The 10,000-nt window shown below is 23.0% G+C and overlaps 2 non-coding genes across 2 annotated transcripts; both read right to left on the bottom strand.

Annotated features, from left to right (window-relative positions):
• Positions 1-223: 223 nt before the first annotated feature.
• Positions 224-402, bottom strand: LOC138858838 (5.8S ribosomal RNA). Its single transcript, XR_011397864.1, has one exon. It is a non-coding gene; the product is annotated as a 5.8S ribosomal RNA (ribosomal RNA).
• A 626-nt stretch (positions 403-1,028) lies between these two features.
• On the bottom strand, positions 1,029-3,018 carry LOC138858840 (small subunit ribosomal RNA). Its single transcript, XR_011397866.1, has one exon. It is a non-coding gene; the product is annotated as a small subunit ribosomal RNA (ribosomal RNA).
• Between the last annotated feature and the right edge of the window lie 6,982 nt (positions 3,019-10,000).

Genomic DNA, 10,000 nt, shown 5'->3' with positions numbered 1-10,000 from the left:
ATATAATTTAAATAATGTTGAAAATTTTTTCTTTTATGGGAATACTAAGATTCTCATTTATCATAAATTTTCGTTCAAATATGAGGTATTCAAGAATATATTTTCTATATTTCTTTTTATGCTATTAATATTATGGATTGAAAAATACAATCCAATAATATGCCATATGCTTAAATTCTATTAATTGACTAAAAGAATAAGCAACTAATTTAGCATAGTCTTACAACCCTCAACCATATGTAGTCCAAGCAGCACTTTAAAATTAATTAAAGTACATAACAGCATGGACCGCAATATGCGTTCAAAATGTCGATGTTCATGTGTCCTGCAGTTCACACGATGACGCACAGTTTGCTGCGTTCTTCATCGACCCATGAGCCGAGTGATCCACCGCTTAGAGTGATAATTTTTTTGTATTTTTTTAATTCAAAGTCAAAGAATTTTAATTTATTGAAAGTATTAATAATTAATCAATAATAAATTTTTAATACATAAGTTTAAAACATCTTTCAATAAATTGTAATTTTAAACCCAAACATTTGCAGCTGCGCATGTCTTAGGTCAACAAAAACAGTAATACCTTTTATATATTATTTTCTTCTCTATTTGTGCGTTTTCTTTTTTTAAATTTTTCAACATGTTTTTAATCACAAATAGAAAATACCATAAAAAAAAGGTATTACACACGTTAATGTGAACAAGTTAACTTATCATTTATAATATTTTATATAAATATCACAATTAAATATTATTTTCTATATAAATAATAAGTACAGCTATATGTTTAAAGGTTTTTTTATTGCGTTCAAATACAATGTATGCGAAGTTCACAATATAATATATATTGTCATAATGCATTACAAGGAGTTAAAAAAAAAAAAAAAAACAGAAAAACATTCAAAACATTGTATAATTCAAAACATTTTGAATGAAAAGAACAAAAAGAAAACTTTTTTTTCTTTTTTATTCTTTTTTTTTATTTTGTTTTTATATAATTATTTTTTTTTTCTTTTCGGATAGGAACACAATAATGATCCTTCCGCAGGTTCACCTACGGAAACCTTGTTACGACTTTTACTTCCTCTAAATAATCAAGTTCGGTCAACTTTTGCGAAACAACCGTGAAACACAAGGCGTCACAGTGATCACGTCCGGAGACCTCACTAAATAATTCAATCGGTAGTAGCGACGGGCGGTGTGTACAAAGGGCAGGGACGTAATCAATGCGAGTTAATGACTCACACTTACTGGGAATTCCAAGTTCATGTGAACAGTTTCAGTTCACAATCCCAAGCATGAAAGTGGTTCAGCGGTTTACCCGGACCTCTCGGTCTAGGAAATACACGTTGATACTTTCATTGTAGCGCGCGTGCAGCCCAGGACATCTAAGGGCATCACAGACCTGTTATTGCTCAATCTCGTTACTGCTAGACGCAATTTGTCCATTTAAGAAGCTAGTGTCCTTATAATGGGACAAACCAACAGGTACGACTCCACTTATATAAACACATTCAAACACTTGTACATTCAAGATGAACGCATGAATGAAGGCTATATAAGCTTCAACACCATAATCCTGAAAGCATCTATTTAATATATTTGAGTCTCGTTCGTTATCGGAATTAACCAGACAAATCACTCCACGAACTAAGAACGGCCATGCACCACCACCCATAGATTCGAGAAAGAGCTATCAATCTGTCTTACACGCTTATGTTCGGACCTGGTAAGTTTTCCCGTGTTGAGTCAAATTAAGCCGCAGGCTCCACTCCTGGTGGTGCCCTTCCGTCAATTCCTTTAAGTTTCAGCTTTGCAACCATACTTCCCCCGGAGCCCAAAAGCTTTGGTTTCCCGGGAAGCGACTGAGAGAGCCATAGTAGTAGCTACACCCAATTGCTAGCTGGCATCGTTTATGGTTAGAACTAGGGCGGTATCTGATCGCCTTCGAACCTCTAACTTTCGTTCTTGATTAATGAAAACATCTTTGGCAAATGCTTTCGCTTAAGTTAGTCTTACGACGGTCCAAGAATTTCACCTCTCGCGTCGTAATACTAATGCCCCCAAACTGCTTCTATTAATCATTACCTCTTGATCTAAAAACCAATGAAAGTAGAACAGAGGTCTTATTTCATTATTCCATGCACAAAATATTCAGGCATTTGGAGCCTGCTTTAAGCACTCTAATTTGTTCAAAGTAATTGTACCGGCCCACAACAACACTCGATGAAGAGCACTGAAGCAGGTTTAAATAGGAGGAATATATAAAAAATACATTGTATTAATTATATATAAGAACTCCACCGGTAATACGCTTACATACATAAGGTAATGTACATACCACAATTATAGTTGTACTACCCGTATGAAGCACAAATTCAACTACGAACGTTTTAACCGCAACAACTTTAATATACGCTATTGGAGCTGGAATTACCGCGGCTGCTGGCACCAGACTTGCCCTCCAATAGGTCCTTGTTAAAGGATTTAAAGTGTACTCATTCCAATTACAGGGCCTCGGATATGAGTCCTGTATTGTTATTTTTCGTCACTACCTCCCCGAACTGGGAGTGGGTAATTTACGCGCCTGCTGCCTTCCTTAGATGTGGTAGCCGTTTCTCAGGCTCCCTCTCCGGAATCGAACCCTGATTCCCCGTTACCCGTTGCAACCATGGTAGTCCTAGATACTACCATCAAAAGTTGATAGGGCAGACATTTGAAAGATCTGTCGTCGGTACGAGACCATACGATCTGCAAGTTATCTAGAGTTCAACCAATATAACGATCGAATAATCGCTTGGTTTTAGCCTAATAAAAGCACACGTTCCAAAAGGTCCGTGTTTATTTTGCATGTATTAGCTCTAGAATTACCACAGTTATCCAAGTAACTGTTAACGATCTATGGAACCATAACTGATATAATGAGCCTTTTGCGGTTTCACTTTTAATTTGTTTGTACTTAGACATGCATGGCTTAATCTTTGAGACAAGCATATAACTACTGGCAGGATCAACCAGAATAATATATATTTCTTTTTTATATAATATTTTTTATATTATATAAAAGTTTAAAATGATATTTTCTTATTTGAAAATTATACACAAATACACAAAACATAAAAACATTTACAATATACACAACAATTTTTCTATGTTTCTTTCTTTATTATATTTTTTTTCATTATATTTCATTTCTATTGTGTGATTTTGTAATGGATTTTTTTAATTTTTGTTTTGGTATCGTGAAAAGAATTTTCGTTCTCTATACATATTATTATTTAATTATTATGTAAGAACGATATTTCTTCTTATATTGGCAAAATTTTCAAATAATATCATTCTATACATTTTACTTTATTTCAATGCATATAGTAATATATATACCTTTTTTTAAGAGTATATACATTTTTTTCTTGATTTGAAATTAATAATTTCAAATTCTATTATATTTATTTCAATAATAAATATATGATAAAAAGTATTTTCGGGTGCAACACATTAATATTTTATTTTATTTAAAAACCATCCTTTTACACATATATTTTATGAGTAAATATTAGAATAGCTCACAAATAAAACTAAAATATTGTTTAATATTTATTTCTACAATATGTTAGTATAGAATAATAGATTTTTTATGTTTTTGTATAAAACAAAATCTATTTCTATTTAAACTAACTGTAGGAAACCAGGAATAAAAAACGCTCATTATATACAATATGTTAGTACAGAATATAGAGTTTTGTATAAAACAAAATCTATTTCTATTTAAACTAACTGTATAAAAACCAGGAATAAAAAGGCACACAAAATCAACTTTCATTTTCATATTTACTTAAAAATACATATAAAGTAAAAAATATTTCCATATAAATACTAAGTAAATAAAGTCATACAAGTATGAAAATTTTCATACAAGTACTAAATACATAAATCATATAAGTATAGTAATATTCATACTTATAAGTATTTAAAAACAATTTCTTACTAATAAACTAACATAAGGAATTCAAATATATAAAAGTATAATACATTTCCTAGCAGTAAAAAATTTTCATATAAGTACTAAATGTATAAAGTCTATGAAGCAATAAATTTTCATATAAGTACTATTTCAGTATATGTCAATTTGAGCAGATTTGTGCAAATTTGTTATAAATGTTCTCTCCCATGTTGACGTTACCAACCCGAAAATATATGGAAAAATTCTTTTAACCTATTTAAAATTTAAAAACTCATATATACGTGGGTAATTTATATCATTTTCAAATATCGTCATGGTCATAATACAACTAATAACATCAAAAGTATTTTTACAATCGATTTTTTTTTTTAATTTTTAACTTGTATGACTTCATATTTAATACTTATATGAAAATTTATTACTTCATAGACTTTATACATTTAATACTTATATGAAAATTTATTACTTCATAGACTTTATACATTTAATACTTATATGAAAATTCATTACTTCATAGACTTTATATTTTTTATACTTATATAAAAATTTATTACTTCATAGACTTTATATTTTACTTCATAGACTTTATACATTTAATACTCATATGAAAATTTATTACTTCATAGACTTTATATATTTACTACTTATATGAAAATTTATTACTTCATAGACTTTATACAATTAATACTTATATGAAAATTTATTACTTCATAGACTTTATACAATTAATACTTATATGAAAATTTATTACTTCATAGACTTTATACAATTAATACTTATATGAAAATTTATTACTTCATAGACTTTATACAATTAATACTTATATGAAAATTTATTACTTCATAGACTTTATACATTTAATACTTATATGAAAATTCATTACTTCATAGACTTTATACAATTAATACTTATATGAAAATTTATTACTTCATAGACTTTATACAATTAATACTTATATGAAAATTTATTACTTCATAGACTTTATACAATTAATACTTATATGAAAATTTATTACTTCATAGACTTTATACAATTAATACTTATATGAAAATTTATTACTTCATAGACTTTATACAATTAATACTTATATGAAAATTTATTACTTCATAGACTTTATACAATTAATACTTATATGAAAATTTATTACTTCATAGACTTTATACAATTAATACTTATATGAAAATTTATTACTTCATAGACTTTATACAATTAATACTTATATGAAAATTTATTACTTCATAGACTTTATACAATTAATACTTATATGAAAATTTATTACTTCATAGACTTTATACAATTAATACTTATATGAAAATTTATTACTTCATAGACTTTATACAATTAATACTTATATGAAAATTTATTACTTCATAGACTTTATACAATTAATACTTATATGAAAATTTATTACTTCATAGACTTTATACATTTAATACTTATATGAAAATTCATTACTTCATAGACTTTATATTTTTTATACTTATATAAAAATTTATTACTTCATAGACTTTATATTTTACTTCATAGACTTTATACATTTAATACTTATATGAAAATTTATTACTTCATAGACTTTATATATTTACTACTTATATGAAAATTTATTACTTCATAGACTTTATACATTTAGTACTTATATGAAAATTTATTACTTCATAGACTTTATACAATTAATACTTATATGAAAATTTATTACTTCATAGACTTTATACAATTAATACTTATATGAAAATTTATTACTTCATAGACTTTATATATTTACTACTTATATGAAAATTTATTACTTCATAGACTTTATACATTTAGTACTTATATGAAAATTTATTACTTCATAGACTTTATACAATTAATACTTATATGAAAATTTATTACTTCATAGACTTTATACAATTAATACTTATATGAAAATTTATTACTTCATAGACTTTATACAATTAATACTTATATGAAAATTTATTACTTCATAGACTTTATACATTTAATACTTATATGAAAATTTATTACTTCATAGACTTTATATATTTACTACTTATATGAAAATTTATTACTTCATAGACTTTATACAATTAATACTTATATGAAAATTTATTACTTCATAGACTTTATACAATTAATACTTATATGAAAATTTATTACTTCATAGACTTTATACATTTAATACTTATATGAAAATTTATTACTTCATAGACTTTATACAATTAATACTTATATGAAAATTTATTACTTCATAGACTTTATACAATTAATAGTTATATGAAAATTTATTACTTCATAGACTTTATACAATTAATACTTATATGAAAATTTATTACTTCATAGACTTTATACAATTAATACTTATATGAAAATTCATTACTTCATAGACTTTATACATTTAATACTTATATGAAAATTTATTACTTCATAGACTTTATATATTTACTACTTATATGAAAATTTATTACTTCATAGACTTTATACATTTAGTACTTATATGAAAATTTATTACTTCATAGACTTTATACAATTAATACTTATATGAAAATTTATTACTTCATAGACTTTATACAATTAATACTTATATGAAAATTTATTACTTCATAGACTTTATACAATTAATACTTATATGAAAATTTATTACTTCATAGACTTTATATATTTACTACTTATATGAAAATTTATTACTTCATAGACTTTATACATTTAGTACTTATATGAAAATTTATTACTTCATAGACTTTATACAATTAATACTTATATGAAAATTTATTACTTCATAGACTTTATACAATTAATACTTATATGAAAATTTATTACTTCATAGACTTTATACAATTAATACTTATATGAAAATTTATTACTTCATAGACTTTATACATTTAGTACTTATATGAAAATTTATTACTTCATAGACTTTATACAATTAATACTTATATGAAAATTTATTACTTCATAGACTTTATACAATTAATACTTATATGAAAATTTATTACTTCATAGACTTTATACAATTAATACTTATATGAAAATTTATTACTTCATAGACTTTATACATTTAATACTTATATGAAAATTCATTACTTCATAGACTTTATACAATTAATACTTATATGAAAATTTATTACTTCATAGACTTTATACAATTAATACTTATATGAAAATTTATTACTTCATAGACTTTATACAATTAATACTTATATGAAAATTTATTACTTCATAGACTTTATACAATTAATACTTATATGAAAATTTATTACTTCATAGACTTTATACAATTAATACTTATATGAAAATTTATTACTTCATAGACTTTATACAATTAATACTTATATGAAAATTTATTACTTCATAGACTTTATACAATTAATACTTATATGAAAATTTATTACTTCATAGACTTTATACAATTAATACTTATATGAAAATTTATTACTTCATAGACTTTATACAATTAATACTTATATGAAAATTTATTACTTCATAGACTTTATACAATTAATACTTATATGAAAATTTATTACTTCATAGACTTTATACAATTAATACTTATATGAAAATTTATTACTTCATAGACTTTATACAATTAATACTTATATGAAAATTTATTACTTCATAGACTTTATACATTTAATACTTATATGAAAATTCATTACTTCATAGACTTTATATTTTTTATACTTATATAAAAATTTATTACTTCATAGACTTTATATTTTACTTCATAGACTTTATACATTTAATACTTATATGAAAATTTATTACTTCATAGACTTTATATATTTACTACTTATATGAAAATTTATTACTTCATAGACTTTATACATTTAGTACTTATATGAAAATTTATTACTTCATAGACTTTATACAATTAATACTTATATGAAAATTTATTACTTCATAGACTTTATACAATTAATACTTATATGAAAATTTATTACTTCATAGACTTTATATATTTACTACTTATATGAAAATTTATTACTTCATAGACTTTATACATTTAGTACTTATATGAAAATTTATTACTTCATAGACTTTATACAATTAATACTTATATGAAAATTTATTACTTCATAGACTTTATACAATTAATACTTATATGAAAATTTATTACTTCATAGACTTTATACAATTAATACTTATATGAAAATTTATTACTTCATAGACTTTATACATTTAATACTTATATGAAAATTTATTACTTCATAGACTTTATATATTTACTACTTATATGAAAATTTATTACTTCATAGACTTTATACAATTAATACTTATATGAAAATTTATTACTTCATAGACTTTATACAATTAATACTTATATGAAAATTTATTACTTCATAGACTTTATACATTTAATACTTATATGAAAATTTATTACTTCATAGACTTTATACAATTAATACTTATATGAAAATTTATTACTTCATAGACTTTATACAATTAATAGTTATATGAAAATTTATTACTTCATAGACTTTATACAATTAATACTTATATGAAAATTTATTACTTCATAGACTTTATACAATTAATACTTATATGAAAATTCATTACTTCATAGACTTTATACATTTAATACTTATATGAAAATTTATTACTTCATAGACTTTATATATTTACTACTTATATGAAAATTTATTACTTCATAGACTTTATACATTTAGTACTTATATGAAAATTTATTACTTCATAGACTTTATACAATTAATACTTATATGAAAATTTATTACTTCATAGACTTTATACAATTAATACTTATATGAAAATTTATTACTTCATAGACTTTATACAATTAATACTTATATGAAAATTTATTACTTCATAGACTTTATACAATTAATACTTATATGAAAATTTATTACTTCATAGACTTTATGCAATTAATACTTATATGAAAATTTATTACTTCATAGACTTTATATATTTACTACTTATATGAAAATTTATTACTTCATAGACTTTATACAATTAATACTTATATGAAAATTTATTACTTCATAGACTTTATACATTTAATACTTATATGAAAATTTATTACTTCATAGACTTTATATATTTACTACTTATATGAAAATTTATTACTGCATAGACTTTATACAATTAATACTTATATGAAAATTTATTACTTCATAGACTTTATACAATTAATACTTATATGAAAATTTATTACTTCATAGACTTTATACATTTAATACTTATATGAAAATTTATTACTTCATAGACTTTATACATTTAATACTTATATGAAAATTCACTACTTCTTCATTTAATATTGCACGCAAAGTATTTTGGTTAACATTTTTATTTTCATGTTATTAAAACACTTGATATACTATTATACCATATTGTATAATATGATTTTAATTCAATTACTTTATTACTTTGGTATATTAAATGATAGTCGTTTGATAACAATCCCAACTTTACCTTATTTTCAATAAATATTGAAAACAAAGTTTTATGCGTTCAAATTTTTATTTTCATGTTATGATTCTCTCAAACACTCATTAATATACCATATTGTATAATATGCTTTTATTTCAATTACTTTATTACTTTTGGTATATTAAATGATAGTTGAAAACAAAGTTTTATGCGTTCAAATTTTTATTTTCATGTTATGATTCTCTCAAACACTCATTAATATACCATATTGTATAATATGCTTTAATTTCAATTACTTTATTACTTTTGGTATATTAAATGATAGTCGTTTGATAACAATCCCAACACTTACCTTATTTTCAATAAATAGTGAAAACAAAGTTTTATGCGTTCAAATTTTTATTTTCATGTTATGATTCTCTCAAACACTCATTAATATACCATATTGTATAATATGCTTTAATTTCAATTACTTTATTACTTTTGGTATATTAAATGATAGTCGTTTGATAACAATCCCAACACTTACCTTATTTTCAATAAATAGTGAAAACAAAGTTTTATGCGTTCAAATTTTTATTTTCATGTTATGATTCTCTCAAACACTCATTAATATACCATATTGTATAATATGCTTTAATTTCAATTACTTTATTACTTTTGGTATATTAAATG

This window comes from Bactrocera oleae, unplaced genomic scaffold (genome assembly GCF_042242935.1).
Source record: "Bactrocera oleae isolate idBacOlea1 unplaced genomic scaffold, idBacOlea1 ctg00000028.1, whole genome shotgun sequence".
Lineage (NCBI taxonomy): Eukaryota > Metazoa > Arthropoda > Insecta > Diptera > Tephritidae > Bactrocera > Bactrocera oleae.
This window is presented reverse-complemented; position numbering and strand designations above follow the sequence as displayed.